Genomic DNA, 22,545 nt, shown 5'->3' on the forward strand with positions numbered 1-22,545 from the left:
TATAATAACTTAACGAATAACTATAGAAGACAATTGGTAAATGATTTGAAATGATAACGAAGGAAAGGAAATTAAAGTTTTAACCAAAAACGGAGGTTTATTAACTTATGTAGGTACCTAAATGGGTTATAGTATAACAGTTTACAATAATTTTTTAGTTCTGAATGAAGTCGGTTGTTTGAATTTCATTGAATTGGATACTCGGATCCGTTTCAAGTGTGAATGACTGTAATGTATATAGTTTCAATTTTCTGCCACAACATTTGTGTGTTTTATTTTTATGATAATAAAGAAAATACCGACTCGTTCGGTTATACATAAACTAAAATTTGTTCCGCGATAAAATAAATTTGCGTTCAACATTATTATTTATTATAATAACATTATAATTGTAACTTAATGTTTTAGCCAAGAATAATTGATGTATTTGATTTATTAGTAAACTATGTGTAAATAATTCAATAAAATACCAGACATATTATAAATTATTTTTTAACGACAGTTAAATTACATGTATAATATATCGCTTTCAGTCCGACGAATGTGGTAAAGATGTTAATTTTAAAATTGTATTATTAATTATTATACAGCAAAAAATAATAATAACAATAGAGATATATTATATTGCGGTTGTGGAAAAAATAGGATACATTTACATTGGTCCTCAATAATTAGATTACTATAAAATTCTTGTCCAACCATCAATGTTTCATTTACATACGTTAGCTATTTTTGGTTAACAACAATTTTTGTTTAAACGTTCTAGGATTATTCAGTCATTTTCTTCAAATGGAGATTTCCTATAATGGAAGTAAGTGTGATAATCTACACTCGAAAATAGGTAATAAGTAATAACTAATACTAAATAACAATAAAAATAAACATAAAATCATAAAGAAAAGATTAGTTGAAACAAACACTTCGAAAATGTAGTGTAATAGGTATATAAAATATCCACATAAAAATCAACGGAGAAAAGAATGTGTGTTTAAATGATAAAAACAAAAATATGTTTATAAATTATGTACAATATTTTACAGTTTAATTTGCTTCGTATTACTAAGTAATAATCAGTTGAAAACCTACTTAAAACTATTCTATTGTGGTTATTGGTTTGTTTAGCCTGCGAGTTAAATAAGCTATAAGCTAAGACATATTTAAATATGTCAAGTCGAATTGAGGGATAGGTTTTGTTTTAAATATTAGACACGTTGATAATTTTAATGTTATGTTATACGGCTTTCATTTCATAATTTCTACGCATAATACTAAATTTGAATTGTTTTTCTCAACAAATCCTTATTCTTAATGATTATGTTAATATCTATGTAAAATGTATTATATATTATGTTTCAAGCAATTACATTATTGACTAATTCATTATGACATTATATGTATATAAGTAAATAGAACATTTTTAATTCTAGAAGTATTAACTTTTGCCGAATTTTTTTAACGTATAGTTGTACAAGATGTATAGGTAGGTAGTAAATACGTCATGATCGTTATTCTATCGTTTGTAAATCATCTTTATTTTTCATCGCATTTTTGTTGATGAAACTATTATAATTTATCAACTTTTGATATTTAATCGTACCTATAATTATATAAAAACAGAACACCTTTATACTAATGTTAATATAGGTATACATAATAATACAATTAATACAAATAGATATTAATATTGAATACTTAAAGAGTAGTTTGTGTGCACTTAAAAAATTCATATTATCCTCCCTTGACTCGTTCAAAAGTAATTTTGTACAATTGTGCGCAATAAAAAATATAAATAAATATCTGTTATATAATAATAGTTTAAAAAAGGAGGTTAAAATTAATGTAGGTAATCGCTCTGTGTTATACAGTAGCTGTAGAGTGAACCTCGCCATTAAGTAGTAAGTCAGTGTAATAGTCTTTGCGTACGATAAACGATTCTGAGCGAAGACGGTTTGTTAGCCTTTGTATTACTAAATATATTTTATGATATATTTATATTATTATTTAAGTAATTTATTTTACTATTATTAGGTAATATTATAGTAATATGGTAGGTTGAATTAATTTTTTCCGGAAACAATGCATTTGAAAATGTCATTTTATGAATGAAATACAATAATATTTGCGTAGAATGTTAATTTAAACATATTGTAAAAATTCTAAAGATCTATGAACCTACGATTATTATTTTTTTATGCTACATAAAGAACTAGTTTTGCATAAAAATGTCCACAATTCTTTAATTTATTTTTTTTATTTTTTTATGATTATTTCAAAAATGATTAGAAATTTTTAATTTTGACTTCTCAAAAATACTAACTATACTTGTATCTAATTTGCAATCAAAAACTACCCTCTGTATACATATACGCATACACAAACGTCAAACATAATCAAAAAAATAAAACACATGTTATTGTAAAATGAGTATACCCTACAATCATCATTCTGAATTTAAAAGTTTAAATAATATGATTGAAGTAAATGTTTAATATGCAGTTATCTAGTATGTTCTTCAACGCTAAACAAGTAGATACCTTTAGGGGATATCTTCTATTAAAGTTATCCTTCAACAACTTGCAAGAAGACTAGCCAAAGGTGTGTTTGGATCGTTTCCAGTGTAGAACGCAGAGAAACGAGGAGGATCTTGTTCTTTTAAAGCCCAAGCTTTTGTGCGTCCGCTTAACCCATCCATTTGTCAGCAGTATTATGTACACGTCTAGAACACTTTTAGGGTAGGTGGTTCCACTTTGTTCCACAGACGATTTTAATCAAATTCTACCAAATTTATGTTGTAGTAGGAGCTGGTGAGGGATATGATTTATCGCGACCGACAATCACAGCCCCTTCGCTATTAAAATGTATGTCCATGTGCAGCATATAAGAAAACGATGAGATCTGTAAATCCCTATCATTTCCCACCCTTCGTCTTAGAGCCAATTCGTCCCAAATCATCAATTGTAAAATAATATGAACAAAAACAAATAAGTGGAATTATGTTTATTATTCTGATAATTTATTGTACATGAAAATTATCAGTTTCTTATGATGTTAATTAAAAATCATATTTGATACAGGTAAGTAGGTAAAAGTTAAAACAATATATTATATTATATTTCCTACTGTATTCGTATATGATCTGTCAACATTTTTCGTTATCTATAACATTATACTAAAAATGTCTTTTAGTTTCAATCACAAATACCGTAAAAACAAAAAACCTATGATCTTTCATTATTGGTTATTTGGTTAAATAGGGCTGAATAATAATAAACATAAATAATTGTGGAAATTTGTCTTGCTGTATAACTAGGTGTTAATAGGTGTACCTTGACATTTGAGTTTGTAGTATTATAGCTGGTCTTTGTAATGAATATGTTAAATTTGAATTTTAAATTAAATAGCATACGAATAACGATTCTGAATATTGAAAGGATATCATCTCCGGCATAATAATCATAAATACCTATGGCCAATATATGTATAATATGAATTTAATAATAAAACATTTTATTTATACTAATTAAACGGATAAAACTGTTCGTTATATATTACATACAATTCTGATAATCAATAATAAAAGCCATGTATTAAAATCTTAAATTATATTTTTAATAATTAAAGTAGTACATGTTAAAAAGTAGCATTTTTTATCCTCCTTCATCTATGATAAAATCATTCAACCACCGCTGACACTGTTTAACAATATTTAATAGTCGTATACATTAAAAGAGAAATATTTTAAAAGTTAAATTGTGCTTAAAAAAATTATTTAAGCACTCCGTTCAATATAATCTAGACAAATCATTAAAAGAAGATTTTATTCTACGAGTATAATGCTGAAAATAAAATATAAGTACCTATGCATTAAAAACGTAGGTACGTTAAGCTTTTAGACTTCGTTTAAATTATATTTGTTGAACGTTCGATAAAACTAATATTATTAATTTAATTATACTAGTAATTTAATTTAAAATTATAGTTCGACGTTCTTCAAATAAAATTCCATAAAATGTAGTTTACAAAAACTAACTACAAATTTCACCTTTTATTATACCTAACTAATAAGAGTCCAAGCAATATCAGCAACATAGTTAAGAAACTTTTATTATAAAATATATTTGATATTATTTTTAAGTATTAACTTTACTATACTATAAAACACCGGATTAAAATTTCACTGTATCCTAGAACACTAGAAAACCTTTAGTGTTCCCTTCTCAACAAACAAACTCATTTCACCATTTTCATAAACAAATGTTTTGAATTAAGTAGTATTTTTACGGTTGAATATTATTTATTTATTTATTTATTTTTATTATTATTATACCTCTAAAATAATAATAACAATATAAATTTATTAAGATTAACAAAACAACTTTAATGTAATATTTTAATATAATGAATTATAATTAACAATTATAAATTATTTGATTACACTTGTAATCACTATAAACACATAATCATTTCAGAAGTAACAATTAATATTATAAGCGTTAAACGATAAAATAAAATATTGTTACCTTGTGTAAATTTATCAAAAACACCCAATATCAATTTATAATTATTGAGTATGTTAATTTTATTTTTATTGTCAATTATATAATATTCAATATAATTATATGGTAATACCTACCATATTTCCATTTACTTCATTGAACTTGTTCATAACTCTTATTTTAACTAATTTACAAACTCTGTCATGTCGTAAAAATACATTTATTTTTTGAAATTTCTATTTAATGCGTAAACCGAAAAAAAATTATTCTGTAGAAAGAAATGGGCCCCGAGACTGTCTCTTCTTAATCCTAATACGATTTATCGCCCATTAATGCATTATATATATCTTATTTATAACGTAAATACATTATACAAGTATAGGTATTTTCAAATTAATATTGTTGATAGTGTATAAAAAAAAAATTTTAAATATAATAGGAATAATGTATTCCGACGAATAAAATATATAATAAGAAAATTAAAAATACACGATTTACATTATAAGCATTTTTCAAGTTTTTTTATAATAATTGTATATTAGAGGTATTAATTAAACTCGCCTACGCGTTGATTTGTAATGGAAAACATCAAGATTATACATGAGTACATGACAAATTGTCCACGAATAGTCCAAACCACCATAGTAGTACCTAAACCTACCTCGGAGGCCATATTACTTATTATTGATATGTATACATATATGTATATGTGTGTGAGTGTGTGTGTGTGTGTATATGTGTTCAATATTGGTATAGTATTATATATATACATATAACTTTGTATACTCAACCGATCACTGTCAGTAATAAGAACAAAGGGGTTTGTGTCATTGGTATAAACGATTCGATTTGTCTTTTGCGGTCTTGTATTATTGTATATATATATTATATATGTGTGTGTGTATATAAATAAAGCGTTCCGCCGTCGGCCGTCATCCTACCACCCCGTGTGAGAAATGGCGTTCGATTGGACCCGCAAAACGTGTTCGACGCCCGGATAAGCCGAACGTGAGAGGCAATCGTCTTGGACCAGACGAGTTTTTTCCCCTCTTTCCGAATAATAAGAGGAAAACTAAACCCCGGGGCCCATTCAGGTAATTTGGTCATAGAACTTTCCCAAGATCATTTTTTTCCCGACCCTCTGCCACGCGTCTAATTTATTCGACGCATTCGTCAACCCTTCCCACCACTCCTACTTCCAAGCATATACTTCTTCCGTTCAACCACAATGATCCATGATCAAAATATCATCCTTAATAACCCATACCCACCCACCCACCCACCACACACACACATACATACAGACACGTCAATATGTCATACACATAATAATATGTACGTAAAATATTTAAGGATTGTGAAGTATGTACAGTGTATAATATTTTTCAAAATTCAATAGTCAATTTTGGTATTTTTTTTTTTTTTTATATATAAATACGTTGTATGATTTATAAATATTTGTAAGCATGCTGAAGACAGAAATCACTTAATATAATACTTCTAGTGAAATAACAAAATTTTAAATTTCTCAAGCAACTGCCAACAATAATCGTTGCCAGCACTTAACAAATTACGTAAATGTACGACATATTGACGTCCCATTCCCACGAAAATATTTTAAGTTTTTTCAGAGTATATTAATTATTAAGTTTATATTGTTTTCAATTTGACATTATTTTATAAAAGTTAAACGACAATGGTCGGTTGTATATACATTTAAATTAACTTATATATTATTAACTACAAACTAACACTTAATTATTATTCGTTTGTGATGCAATCATTTAAATTCTATGAAGTTGCATAGTTAAATTAATTTATAATTATTTAATGTTTATATTCCATTGAAGTAATGAAATCATAAATAATAAAACACATTGGCTGATCTTACAATATAATTGTATGTATACAATTATTATAAATTATTATTAAACTTTAAACTGTAAACGTTTAATGGATAAAATGTATGGTTCAAAATTTTGATTTACTAATGATTTTACACAATTACTTAAAATTGTTTAATAATAATTTTTTAAACAAGATACATTCAAAAGGAACAAAAAAGTTATGAAATTGCATTCAATTTATACTTATATCGATTCAAATTACAAAATTTGATATAATATCTATTAAATTATTAAATTATATCATTCTGCTTTTATAAATTGTAAATATTATTTGTTTATAATATAACATATCAGTGACACTTAGTTATACAACACTTGTTCACTGAAATAACTATAAATTACACAAATTAAGTTCCATAAATTGAATGATTCTTCACTCAAACCTAATCAACCACATATCCACTCCACATCAATTATGCTTGTTGTAAAAATTAAATTACTGATTGCGAAATATATTTCTGATAAACAAAAGAATATATATATATATTATATACAATTGCTATAAAAATTAATAATTTTCAAATAAAAAATTATTTGTTGAAATAATAATAATTATTGTTTTTGAAAAATGATGTGCTTATTAGATTAACGAATAGTTGTTAAAGATTTTAAACGAAAATTAATCATAAATCATGGTGATGTTTGAAAAACAATTCATAACAAATCCATTAAGAATGAAGGCAAAAACGTATCGACCTACATACTAATTTCCGGTAGTTTAAATGAACTTTTCAACGAACCGAGGATAAGAAAAGAAGAATTGCTTCAAAAAGTAATTCCAAAATGTTTTATCGGAAAAATAAATAAAAACAAGTCTGTAGAAAGGAAGAAATGTTGTAAATTAAAAACATTGAAAATCGCTTCTGAATATTATAGTGTAATTATTATATTTAAATAATTAGTTTACATTTTCGGTAAGATTTTTCTGAGAACACCATGACACTATACGTGTTCCACTTAAACTTATACAACAAACTTTGCCACCTCCATTAGGTGTCTTTACAGCTTACAGCCATTTGAAACTTAAAGATAATAAATAGTTTTTATCGCAAACCTATATAATAATGATTAAGTGTATCCAAAAAAATGTACCGACTAAACGCCCGAACAACGCTTCGTGTATTACAGCGCGCAGATGATATTTAATTTCCGTTGGCTTTATATAAACTATATAAAGCTTACAACACTGATGGCACCGCGGTCACGAGCTGGTCCTAACACATAATATTATAAAATTATATAATATATTATAGGTAGGTACTATACCGCGGTATATACCGTCATATTTACATATTATACTAAGAATGCGGCGTGTACACGATAATACCTTTCACGGTGCAGGATCCCCGATCCTGTGTGCGTGTGTTTATTCAAAACTGAGTCTATATGCTGCTTCATTAATAATACAAGTTTAATTACTCATAATGGGTTTCTATCGGGGTGACGTGTTTTTTGACATCAACTTAAAGTCTTAAAGCACACGAAAGAAGTAAACCTTAAGAAAGCGGGAAAGAAACTAGGCCATATATATGTATAATGTGTATTATGTATTATATCACTATAATATACCTACTAACCGTTACGCACCGTGTTGTATGAATAAGTTATCAATGATATCATAGACAAGTCCGTCGGGTGACGACAACGTTAGGTCAACCTAGGCAATCAAAAGTATAATAACTAAAAAAAAATATATATGTGATCATATCAAACGATACTGCGTTTAAAAATTAAATTGAAACCGACAAAGTTCAACACCAAACCAGTGGAATGTTTAATGGAATATTTTTAACGGATTTCGTAAAATATTTTTAAATAATGTATTTGTATAAATAAATAGACATGTAACATAATAATGTTCGTTAATAAACGCGTACCTATTATATAATATTATACAATATTATACTTTAATTCTTCGTAAAAACTTCTGTAACATACGTTTTATTAATAACATTGACCTACTTATATTTTTTTTAATTGAGAAAAAATGGAATTTTATTACGAGTAAATAATACTACAATAACAGAAAATTGAAAATTTCAATATAATACACGGTGGTTGAGAGAGAAAAATTGAATGAAAATAAAAATAAAACTATATTTCTACAGTGTTTCTGTATTCAATCTGAAATAATTTCTATAGATTATTATGAAAGAATGATGAATTAATTTGAATACATCATTTAATTACAATAATGTTGCAGAGTCGCTATATTATAACAAGTCGAATTTAGAATATTTTGTTGAACATGTAAGCTGCTGTTTAATAACTTTATGGAATTTGTGGATCTAAAAATAAATTAAAATTAAAAAAATTAATGTTATTATAACGATATATAATATAATAATCGATAACGTGTAATACATAGTTCTTTTATTCAAGTACAAATTAATATAAAAATCGACGGATTTGTAACGAAGCTTAGTGACTATAAGTGGTTGTTGTACTAAATACTAAACTAAAATTTGACAATATAATATAATAATATGTACATTTTATACCAAATAATGCAATCCAATATTGGGTAAATGTCTAACGTATAGGTGATTATAATATATTTCTATACCTACCCTAGTTGGTTCATAACATCAGAGAAAACAAGACATACATAAAGACTTTTGAGTCCAAGAACATTATATACAATTGGTCAAATATACTAAAATGTCTAAAACCGTTATGTTCACTTCATTGAATATTAACAGGATTGTTATATACTCCTTCCACCTCTTTAACGCTGTTTAAACTGAATTTTTCACCCTCTATATTTTATTACGGGTAATACCAGTTATTTATAGATATATTATTCACTTAATATCATTTTGTTAAATGATTACTATTTATAATTATGAGCTAATTTTTATTGTTATCTCGATTTCCACGATCGACTTATAAAGGTATTACTGTTATGATGTACTCAATATACAACTATATATTATTAACACGTATATTTTTTACGCACGTGATAAAATACTTTTAAATAAGTAAAAAAAATCTATAAATCTACCCATATTTTTTATATAATATAAGCTGTATATTATTAGTTATTTATTATTTATCACGAATATGTTTTCATATATAAAAATCAAATCATTATATTGTCTAACTTAAATATTTGTATTAAATAAAATACATTTAAGTATAAATACTTAATGCTAATTGTATAATATTATAATCATGACTTTTAATAAATATTTATGTTTTTTCTAGAGTTTTAATGAAGTTAGAACTCTTCTTTTTATGTAGGAAATATTTTAGTAAAATATTTTGGATCATCTTAGTTTCTTAAGCTTTATTCGTATTACTTTGTATAATATGATTTCTATTGAATTATATTAGATAGCATCTTTTTAATATCCCTTTAAATGTATGTTGTTGCCGGTAGTTAAAAATGCTTATTATTCGTCAACGGACAACGGTGTAATACCTTATTATAGGTACATTGTGTGAATCGTTTAAATCCGAGCCATTATCGTTTCTCAATCGATTTCTGTTTTAAAAACAAGTCTCCTTTCATTCTTGCAGATAGTTTATAAGGTGTTTGAGTGTCGAGTTCTCTGATGAAAAATAAACTGGCGAGATTAAGAGGTTTCAGTTAGGATAAATATAGACTATTTGAAGCAATGAAAAGTTTATCTATTTGCCCTTAATTCTTCGCAAGAGCTAAGGATCCTTTCTTTTGTGTAGAAAACCATTCTTTGTTGTTATTGTGGATCGGGTGGATAGGGTCTAACTTTTATCGGACAAAATGCGCGTGTTAATCGAATTTTGATGTACTTTATATAGTGTGGTTGGATTGAACTATTATATGCGGTAGACCAAAAAATAAATAAATAAAAAAATAAAGTAACGATTGTAAATGAAAAATTAATGAATCATTTATTTTCAATATTTTTGAATTATTCACCTAACCTTTATATTAAAAATTGAAGCCAATAATATTTTATTGATATTATTATATAATATTTAATGTTTAAAAATCAAATTAATTGACTAAAATTGCAAACATTTCTTTTTGTATTGCAATTATATTTTAGGGTTTAGCTTTTATAATTTTTAAATCTAAATAAAATATGTACATAATTTATAAATGGGAAATTGGGACAGACGCGGTACGACAAATTGTATAATTTATATTAAATCGATACAATTTATGGTGTGTCCATAGACAGTAGGATCTGTACTGCAAAGATGAAAGAATAGTTGTGTTAATATAAATTCAAATATTCGTTCCAATAAAGACTAAGGGCCATTCATTGTCGGTTCTTATTAAAACCATTCTTATCTTCAATTTTTATAAGAAATTCTTGAGAATATGTATTCATAAAAATATAGAAACTTATAAAATATTAAAAATAAGAAATAATTAAGTACTTGTCATTGGAAGTACGTTTAGTAACATATTTTATATGTTACAGTATCTAATCGCTTATTTTATTAAATTATTAACATTTTACGAAATAAATTTATTTACTAGTCATAGTAATATTAGTTCATCACTAGTTTAACATAAAATGTTCACAGTTACTTAAATCAGCATAGACCTAATTAATATTTTTCTATATTTTTCATGTTGTGTCATAATTGTTAATTGTTTCATGTACAGAAAAAATGTTGATTACCTACTGAATTGGTTTAGAAGTATAAAATTGTAGTAAACAAAAAACAAAAATGTTACATTTAAAACAAAATACATTAAATATGTCTTTAAACATTTCAAATGTTAATTACATTTTAATTCCAATTTAGATATGTAAGTACCATACGTATGTTTATCCAATATCACATTATTTTATTATTTTTTTAAGTTCATTTTACATTCAAATTAAACATAAAATATTACAAAATTTAAAATATTGTAGTTTTTTATTGTATAATAACTATTTCATTTATATAGACACACCTCAGTATTTCAATACAAAACATAGATTGTGCACTCGATAATTTATTACTATATAAGTACATCATATTGTCCGTATATTATGAATTATAATCATATTATACTGCACGAAACCCGAAGTTGGGCATTTATCCAGTAATTTATTGAGTGTAACTTCTATTAAAAATAAAAACTAGAGTTTGAATCTTTGAAGTCGTGTCTCTGTAGGACGTTACCTTATCTCACGCCCACTATCCTAGTATTGTAAATTGCATTTATTTTTCTTTATTATAATATTCATTATGAATACAGAATATATATTGCTCTATTTTAATAAAAAAAAAAAATAAAATTAGTTCTATTAAATGCAATTTTAATACGTTGACTTCAGTAATAGTATTATATTATTATATATTCATATTGAACTTAAATTAATTTTATTCTGTACTTTTTTTAATTAGTAATTAATTATTGAAATCCAATAAAACGGTTAGATTCTAATAATTTTATTAACAATTACGATCCTTTATTCCTTTATCACGTTTTTTATTAGTATTTTAAATTTAATTTAAATTGAACGAAAACAAATAATCCTTCAAGGCTACAATATATTTTATTATCCAGTTGTAGTAAGTTTTCTAAAACGTTTTAAACTTGAAAAACGTTTAGATGTTTCGAATCAATGTGAGTAACTACTAACTGAAGAAGTTTTGTTTGTGCTTTTGTTTCATTGAACATATATTTAACACTATTGGAAAGTTATTAAGAAGTCGTTTAAAGGTATATCAGTCTTCCACCCTCTTCACTATGTTAAAAATATTATTTCTATATCTAATTGGAAGTATTAAAGTTTAACCTTTGTCCATCACTTCTTTATTTTACCACAACCACCAAAATCACTCTCCAATGAAGCATGCGATTAAATTTGTTACTTGTAATTCTTTTACAGACATAAATAAATCAATAAATGTATGGGTAGTATGACTTATGTCTAACCGTATAGATTACTTGAATAATATATAAAAGAAGGAATTCATAAATTATTTGATAAACCACGTGCAGTAGCCATTAAGACATTGTAAACCTTAGTCCTAAACTCCTAACTTAACTAAAATTTAGTCGATTAGATGTGGAAAACTATTTTCATCTGTAATTTATACTATTTAATATATAGTATTAAGCTTTCAATTATGACTAGAATTATTAATAGATTACGATTTTTTTTTTTTTACTGACATTTAATAAAACGGATGAAGCTTTCTCAAAATTTTGAATTACTTAAAATTGTGTTTATGGAGCGCAGTATTCTCGATAGTTACGATATAAAAACAAATGATAAGAGGTTTGGTCAACAAATAATATGACTCGACCATGTTATATGTTTTATGACATTATGGGTGTTTATAAACAGTATTTTACTCTGTTTGCTTAATATAGATATAAAATAAACTATGAATGTAAATAATATAATTGACGTAAATAATAACTATTTGTATGTTAATAGCTATAATTGAGGTGTGCAGAGGGATTGAGGCAATAGCTTCATAGCAACCAATATTTTTTTCAATCAATACATTATTAATAAACTATATAGTGTCACTTAAGTCTTACCAAAAATTTAACCTTTTGCACTCAATTTCGTATTTTAATATTTATCAACGCCGATACTATTTTACATAATTACATATTTATATATTGGTTGTTTTTTTATAAATTGTATTATTTGGTAAGTTATAAACTTAAAATAATTAGTTTAAACTTAAACTCTAGCATTGATAAAGTGGTGAATAATTCAATTATTCTTAAAATTATAATTGATTGATCGGATATAAAATTTTACAAATAAGTTCTAAGACTCACAGACCTAGATATAGTTAATTTTCATCATAACCATTATTTTATTATAATAGACTATAATTTTACCTAGTTTGTGTCTCATAAAACTAGAGATACCTATTTACGATATGTATACATAAATACATTAAAGATATAGATACTTAACACATTCAACTAATTCTTGTAAAACTGAAAGTAAAAATCTAAGAACTCTGAACTGATCAAACTTTGTACTAAAGGTGAATGCTCATGGAGTGAAACAAAACAAGAGTGACATACAGCTCCCAAATACTATTATGTCTGTATAGCTTTTGATATTTGTTTAGCATGATCTACAAAGTTCTCCTTGCAGAGTATTTTACGCTATTTTAACTTTAATTTAAAAAGAAAAATATTGAATATGAACTAACTTGCAAGCATTTAATAAAATTATGTAAAACGTATACTAACATTCAAAGAAAATTACAAGTCGTATATTTTTTTAAATATTCAATATTTACATTTTTGATCAATTCACTTCTCATAAAAGTGTAAAACATTAGTACACCTAGCTAACTAATAAAAAATATGATTCAAATCCCAGTTTTTTTAATCTAAATACTAAATAAAAAGTAATTTAAAATATAGATTTCATTAATATATTTTATTACTTTTTTTTAAAGTATATATGTGTATTAAGTACATACTATATCATTTTAATTTTTTAATAAAAAAAAATATTGAAAGTTAAATAATTATTTAAAATGATTTATATTAATTTTGAGTTTACAAGTTTCCATAGAGCATTCAAAACTTGATGATAGAGTAATTAATACTTTAATTAAATTATAATTCACATAAAGAACCTTTTAAACACTTAACATTCTAAAGTTATTATAAATAATATAGTTTAAAACACAAAGTTTGATCTTTTTTATTACTATTTTGTTATGATTGGACATGAGAAATGCATAACTTATATAGGTACAAATATATTATAAGGTGTGCAGTATGCATAAGTAACATGTTATGCTTGGTAAGTTATACATTTTTATGCATGTTAAATTCTTGTTATACTTAATTATACTTACATTTATTTTGTTATACTCGTATAGTTACAAACCTAGAAAAAAAATAATTTTCATATTTCATTCATCATTAAAAGAATGTCAGCGCACCATTTATTTTTTTTCTCTCCACGTAAATTAGATTTTGTATAAGAGTGAATATTGACTCTTTTAATAAGTTAATAATACTATCTAGTATCTGCGTTTATACGTTGGGTTTTTTACGATATTTCAATTGTTATGCAAGTTATAAATATTATGTAAAATATTACAGATTAAAAATTCTCATACCTTATTGCTTCAATATTGAAACATCATAGAAAAGTTAACTTACAAACATAAATAATGTTCTTAACTTTAAGGTAGGCGATACCTACCTAAATTATTCACTTTAATAATTAAGCTAACAACACGAGGTTAGCTTTATTGAACGAAAATGTAATATGTTGTAAATGGGTCAAAGAGAGAAAACAAATAGTGCGCTAACATCCTCTTAATAATTACCTAATACCATATAAATATATTACACTCAGTAGTATCATAATAGAGTATGATATGAGATTGAGGTGGTTATTTCATCCGTAATGTCATTTTAGATTTTCCTAAAGTAGCTAAAACTTAAACTGATCTTAAAAATAAAATCTAAGTTCCTACATATTATGATTTTAATATTTTGTTTACAATTCTATATAATATTATATTTAAAATGAACTAAATTTGTAAAATAATTTTAAATTGAAAAAAAATATTATATGAACAGGTGTTTTTTTGAAAATGTCTACTTTTTAATTATATTCAAGCAAACGTAATAATATAATAGTGCATTATTCTGTATAAGAAAATATTCCATGAATTTTATATGACATAATAAAAAATTAAATATTCATAACATAAGTATGCTGTATTTATAAATTATTAAAACGAAATTTAAACGGTTTCATTTGTAGTCTTACGAAAACGACGACCCAAATGAAAAAATAATACATAACTAGAGTAAATTGGTATTTGTGATTTGGTTTATGTGCTGTATATAATTTTTTATGCAAATCATTCTAAACTAATATACATACACTCATTTATTATTATTATTATATTTATAGTTTGACTTCCAACGATGACTTGTTTAATGTACCCAAAACTACGATGCCGCTCCATTTGACACACACGATATCCCATTCCGTCTGTGCCGCACCTGTACAGAATATTTGGTTACAACCTCCATGGTCAAAATAGAACATATTGGCTCCTAACTAATGTTGCATTGGCGTGTGCTGAATATCACAAAAAGGTGGGACCAAAATGTGAAACGAGTTACGCTGTCCTCAACGGTGGAGAACACAAAAATGCTTATTTTAAAGTTATATTTGATGACGTGTCAATTCTCCGATCTGAAGGTTAGATTTCTTAAATGTAATTTTTTTTTTACAAAATGATAAATTTAAATTTTATTGACCAAACCGTACCTAATCTATAAAATATTATTGATACCAATAGATCGACTGGGCCACTGGGGGTTGATAAGCTTCCTTAAAACATAATATTAAGGTTTCCCTGTACAATTAATATTTTAAACTCGTAATGTAATTTAAATTTCAAGTAGGGTGAGTATAGAAGGTATAATATTGCTATCGGTTTTACAATATTTTATTATTATGAAGTAGTTTTTGGAAGGATGTGAGAAAAATTTCATTTTTTGCATTTTAAGATTTTTGAGAATTTAAAATAGTTTTTATTTCAGTAAATAAATAAAATTCAAATAATAAAATTACGAACGTTCTAAAAACATAAAAGTCGATACAATTTAGTGTAACTATTAACAAAATACAAATTCTCGTATAACAACAACTATCATTCGTCAGTAAACAAAAACCATTGTTTAACGACGTTGATTAGAAATAATCAGTTCAAACCATATATTATATTGTACAAGCTACTGTTACTCTAAAAGTATCAGATCACATGTTTATACGTGACCAATCGAACAATAATTATTGCGCTACGGGTGAGGTAAATTATAAAATATTAATATTCCCATTGTTTATCGCCGAACTCAATTTTATTGTTTCCATAGTTTGACCATGAACACATCACGTCATTTTATGTGAAAATCTATTTGTTATACAATCCAAATGTTAGATGTAAGTGTATGTGCGTGTGTAGACGCACGCGCGTGAGGAACGGTGAAAAAAATAAGGCTCGTCGCTAATATTCCGAATCTGAACCTAACAATGTTATTTCGTTTTCTCAAGTTTTTTTTTTAATTGATTGATTTATTTATTTATTCAAGAAGATCGTTAAGACTTACTTGATAAGTTTATTGATTTTAAAGCTTATATCTGTATCTTAATCAAAATGTAGTTTATAGATTTAGTTTATCGATAATCATAATGCCAATATAATAATTAATAGATATGTATAACATAGATACCTGAGATAAATAAATTAAGAAATATCCTTCAATTCTGTTTTATAGTTGTATTTTCAGATTCTAAATTGAGAAATAATTTACAATGATATTATGCGTTGTTTTTTTATATATATTTCCATAAAGAATGTATGTTTAGTCAAAACGTTTAAAAATGTAATAGAAAGTTCCTTATAAGTTTATAAGTTTTACTTATACAAATTTAAAAATATTGAAAATAGATTTAACATTTTTTTTAGGCATTTGAAGTTCTATGGTTAATATTAAAATGAAAAATAACGATTTAAGTTATTAAGTTGTAATTCAAACAATATTATTCGTAGGAACGTGAAACTATATTATTTACTAGGAAAATAATATATGTGTTATTTTACACTTAAGTTCAATACCTACTGGTCCTATTGTATTACTAATAATAATATAAATAAATATTAAGTTATAACATTGAATTACACTTCAATACATTTTTTTTTCATTACATAACTTACTCAATGATGAAGTTATTAAATCAAATAAATAACAATGTTTTATTTTTATTATTATTAAGTAATTAGTATTTTCTAGTCAATCGAAAACAGTGAATAAATATTTAATTTTGATAATTTCTTACAAAAATAAAATTCATAATTTAACAATACCTATGTATTATAATCTCCTGTATATGTGGAATTAATTATAAAATATAAATTTACAAAAAAAGCTATACTTTATAGACCACACAAATAAATTAATTTTTAACTCAATAAATTTTGAAAACGAATTGCTTTACTTTCCCTTTATAAAATAGTCACACATGAAATAATAATATAAAAATTAAAATGCAAAAATACACGTTTTATTTTCATGTTTGCATTTATTTAACATTCATTCATTGTTATAAAACTTATAAACTATATTTTCGTGATAATGATAATTTATTGTTTTTTTCTTTAGTGGACAACTTAGACATGAGACGTAATCATTTTTTCAGTAAAATTACTATTAATTTACATAATTGTGTAGCTATAGCGCAATAGCATGTCAAGTTTATTATACTGAGCGTGTATAATTTTATACGACAATGAAATAACTTAAATAGTTCAGATATGTGGGAAAAACTAATTTGAATTTAGTTAGTTTAAACATTTAAATACGTACATAGAAGTTAAGTTCGTTTTAAGAATTTGTGTTTATAGTTTTTATAATTAGTTGATTTAAGAGTTAAGGGCTATATCTGCATTTGTTAAAATAAAAAACATACCATGACAAAATATTGTACTTAGTACCTACCTCAACTGCCTACTTATTTTTTGAGTACCTATACACTATTTTAAATAGTATATTTTGGAAAAAAATGTAGGTATCGCAACATTGTAGATTATATCGAAGATAATTTAAAATATATTTTAGCGATATTTCTGTACAATTTTTTTTTAATAATTGCAATATTGCAGATCTTTTTTAAGTATGTCACATTGTTTCACATAGATACCAAAAATATATTTTCACAATATTTAAATATTTTATAAGTATATAAGAAAATAGTTTGTAAAGTAGTTTAAAACACCTTTTTTAAAAATTATTTGATCGCCTAAAACACTCGATCCAAAATAATATATGATTTAATTATTGATACCTTCAGTTGTAATAACGTTTTATTTAAATCATATTATTTATACTTTTTTCAACATGTATTAATGATTTGTTTTTATTATAAATGTATATTTAATGCTTATAAATTTGAAATATTTTAATATAATATTATTTTTTAGCCCATAGAAAAATAAATAAAAAACTTATCTAACCAGTCGTAGATGCAAAGATTGATGAGTAATCTAAAGATTACAAAAAATATATATGTATGAAATGTATTGCTTACATTGCTAAATACGACTATATATCGATAATATATGTTTAATATATTTAAATTACTAAGATAATATGTTAAAATATAAAGTATTACAAAGTTATCTATTAACGGTTAGATATTCATGAATCATTATATACGGAACAAGAATCACACCACCCATTTCAAACAATATTAATTTGTCACAGCAATTTGCAAAGAATGATACACAAAGAAATCAGAACATAGCAAACGAAAAAATTATAAATCGCATTTAAGATTATATAACAAAACTCAAACCGCATCATAAAAGACACACTAACTAACCAATTTAGATAGTTTTGTACTGCTGTTTGTTTTGAAAATAAGACTAGTAAAAACGCATTTATAAAAACAAAAAAAAAATCTTTCAACTGCAGTATAAACAAAAAAATTAAATTTACATAATACTTACGGCATTCCATAATAACATAACACTGAATATTTGGGGTAAAAACGTGCCAGGAGAGGAGGTTAGGGGTTATATCCCCCTCATTATTTTTTTTTTTTTTTTTTTGTCGAATTTTGAATATTTTAATAAATTTTATAAATTTTTTTAGTTTAATGTTGTCATTTTTATTAAACAACTTCTTATTATTGTGTTCCAATTTAAATTTATTCTAATTATTGAAAAATACTCAATTTACACATTTAAAAGCCAGTTTTGTCTTTAGATCATTAAAGTTCATTTAAATGTATTAGTAATTATAAAATACATTCCTCCTCAGTGAAAATTGCTTGGTTCACCACTGGTTTGGGGTTACTATATCTTTCAATTCATCACTTGTACAAAAATATAGTAAAAAAAGTAGAATATAATAAAATATCAATCTGCGTCTGTAAAAACTAAATATTATTAGCTTGTCAATTATTATGTTTAAATAAAATCAGAGTAAATCAGATTTGCTTTTTAAGTCAATATTGTGAAAACATATATTAAAATATTAATATTTAAACATTTATAAAAAAAATACTATGCATAATATTTATTATGTGAAAAGTTTATGACGCTTATTGTTTATATCTTTCGAATAATTGACTTGTAACGATTGAAGTAATAAGGAATATCCGAATATATTATACTATAATAACTAATATGCATAATATTCATAATATTTTCGGATTTATTATATAGTATCATTAAATACATACTATATGTTATTTACTCTATATACAATGGTATTATTACAATTATTCTAACTATCATACTCGTAAATTATATATTTATATAGCAGTATGAAGTATTAATATTCAATATACATTACCAAACAGGTTCAATTGTATACGCATTCAGTATTCATAGAACTGAATTTAAACATTTTCCGCCTTTGAGTAACATAATTTAACCATTCCTTCTTATATAAAAATAACATATATTTGTGTATATTTAAAACATATAAATTTATAAAACCACCAATATTTCTCAACAATTTTAAATTATCGAAAAAAAAAACATTTATATTATCTTAATGTTTTATTATTTGAAGAAGTGAAGTGTACAAGATGAGTTATGAACTCCTGACTCCTTTAAAATTGTTGCTAACTATAAAGTCAACCCCAAGTGGTGGCTATACAATGTTGTGTTTTTTTTAAAAAAAAAAAATGATAAGAAATTAATATTTGGTAATCCTTGTTATGCCTGGTTGTAATTTGTATTGATATTAGGCATTTTAATTTTTTTATTAAGTAATTCTTTTTGTAAATATTTTTAAATGCAATATTCATATAATACTCTTATAATAATATAATTAAATGACCTGCTTATAGCACTCATTTCTTATAATAAAAATTATTTTGCGGATTAAATTGAAATCTGTAGAAGTCTATATTGTTCACGTGTCCATACTCCAGGTGCAGGTACTTAGTGGTAGGGAATAATATCCGTTTAGAAAGTTGACCATATACTATGTCCCAGGAGCGAACTGTCTATAGGTACCAGTCTGTGCGTCGGGGATCTGTGGCATCCCGGGTGTCGTGACCCTTTTATACTTTGCCCTTGTTACACAGATGCTTCCCCATAAATAATTTAGTGCATTCATTTCATTGGCAATAAAATACTCCATACAAATCTTTCAAGTTTACTCTATAAGTAGCTCCTACTAGCTACTCTATTACTTTTCAAAATAAGTTGAAATTCATTTCATTTAAGTTCATATTCAAATATTAGTATTTATGGTTATAGATTTAGATAAAGAGTATAATATAACATAGCATCGGGTAGTTTTTAAATTTTATTTTATTATAATTATTTGCGTAGTGCAGTAAATCATATAACGGTAGATTAATATCTAAAAATCAATTATTATAAGAAAAAAATAATTATTTTTGTTTTTTCGACACCTAAATATTGTTGTGTAATAAATAATAACTTGTAATAGGTGAGTAATCAAAATGAATTTATTAAAAACTAATTACTAACTATACTAAGTCTAATCGGTTCAAGCACCATAATACCATAAATTGATCGTCCTACCGGGAATCCAATCGATATCCCTAGGATACTGAGGTTCGCGTAAATACAAATAATTAAATCTGTTTACTTAATATATGTGTGGCATGTGGGTACATACATAATAATATATTATTGTCTATATTTACGTGTTCACGGATGTAGTTAAGAGTAATGTATTCATATATTTTAGTTTAACGATTTTAGTTAATTTATAATTATTATATAATTAACAAAATAAATAATTTTGAATGATTAAACAAGCAATTTCAGTACGCATTCAAAACGGTTAGGTATTTATTTATTTATCAATGGTAATACCTAAAATTTAAACCTTGATTTGATAAATGTATTTTTAAAATAGATACATACGATGTTTATAACTTCATGACCATCATACGATAAAATATAATAATTTTTAATTTATTTCTGGGTAATTTATGTAAAATACAATTATTGAATATGATGGAAGTATTAAAGGACTGTAAATAGAAATTGAGCGACTATTATAAAAATAATTAGTTTTTATGTCTGGCGCAACAATCAAAACAATCAATAAGTATTATGCAATATAAAAATTAGGCCATTTAAATTTACATGGGTAATTACATATTTTTATTAAAATTTATTGATATTAATTAATATAATTATATTAATTAACATCAATAAATAATTTTAAATTTATAAAAAATAAAATTTGTGTTAAAAAAGTAGGTATTTTATTTAAATTTACAATATTATATTACACCTGTGTAATTAATTTAGAATCTTAGATACCTTTAAATATTAAGTATTAATTCAAAAATCGTATTGAATTTTTGAAAAATTGCGGGTGGAAAATAAGTGTTAATTATTTATTATACTGACTGTTCTAATCTATGTTTTTTATTTAGTAACATTAAGTGTAAATAGTACAATCCAAGTAATACTGTAGTTGTGTAATTAGTACTTACTCCTTATTAATCCTTTTGGTACATGTTAGGATATATATATATTTTTTATTAACAGATATTTTTTAATTTTAATGCTATAATTAAAGCATATTATAATAATAGAAACATTAATAAAGAAACAATTCAATACAAAATTCTATATTTACAACTAATACAGTCTAGCCCGGATTAAGGGAAGGCAGGGGGCACGTTCCCAGGCTCATTTAGGGGCTCTATTTTTATCTCTAAAATATGTTTTTTTAATGCATTCAAAACAGTTAAAAAAATTTTAGAGGGTAAAGTAGGTAATAATTAATTATAAAATAAAAATTCTTTAGCACCAATACAGTGTTTCCTTTTTATACCTATACAATATGTATACAATATGTATATAATAAGTTATTACATAATTATTATTTAATATTATAGTCTTATACTCTTATATATTATATATTTTTTTGTGTACCTATAACAAAATTATACGGTCCTTAGAATAAAGTGATACAATTGTTTTGAAGTTAAGGTTAAAAGGGGGACTACTAAACTTATGGTGTCCTGGGGCTCAATTGTTCCTTAATTTGGGTTTGAATAGAGAGTTTAAATATGAGGAATTAAGGAGGAAGATGTATAAGGATATTAAAATCTAAAAATGTCTTCAAAAAAAAAATAAAATTATTTTTTAGTTGTATATTAAAACATGATAATCCGAGTACC

The 22,545-nt window shown here is 24.7% G+C and overlaps 1 long non-coding RNA gene across 2 annotated transcripts in view; it reads left to right on the forward strand.

Moving 5' to 3' along the window:
* LOC114122423 (uncharacterized) overlaps nt 1–22,545 on the forward strand; it is a 41,839-nt gene that overhangs the window by 13,076 nt on the left and 6,218 nt on the right. For both annotated transcript variants that reach the window (XR_007604025.1, XR_007604026.1), the window contains exon 3: nt 15,262–15,555. This is a non-coding gene — a long non-coding RNA (uncharacterized LOC114122423). The remainder of the gene's footprint in view (nt 1–15,261; nt 15,556–22,545) is intronic.

This window comes from Aphis gossypii, chromosome 2 (genome assembly GCF_020184175.1).
Source record: "Aphis gossypii isolate Hap1 chromosome 2, ASM2018417v2, whole genome shotgun sequence".
NCBI classification, from domain to species: domain Eukaryota; kingdom Metazoa; phylum Arthropoda; class Insecta; order Hemiptera; family Aphididae; genus Aphis; species Aphis gossypii.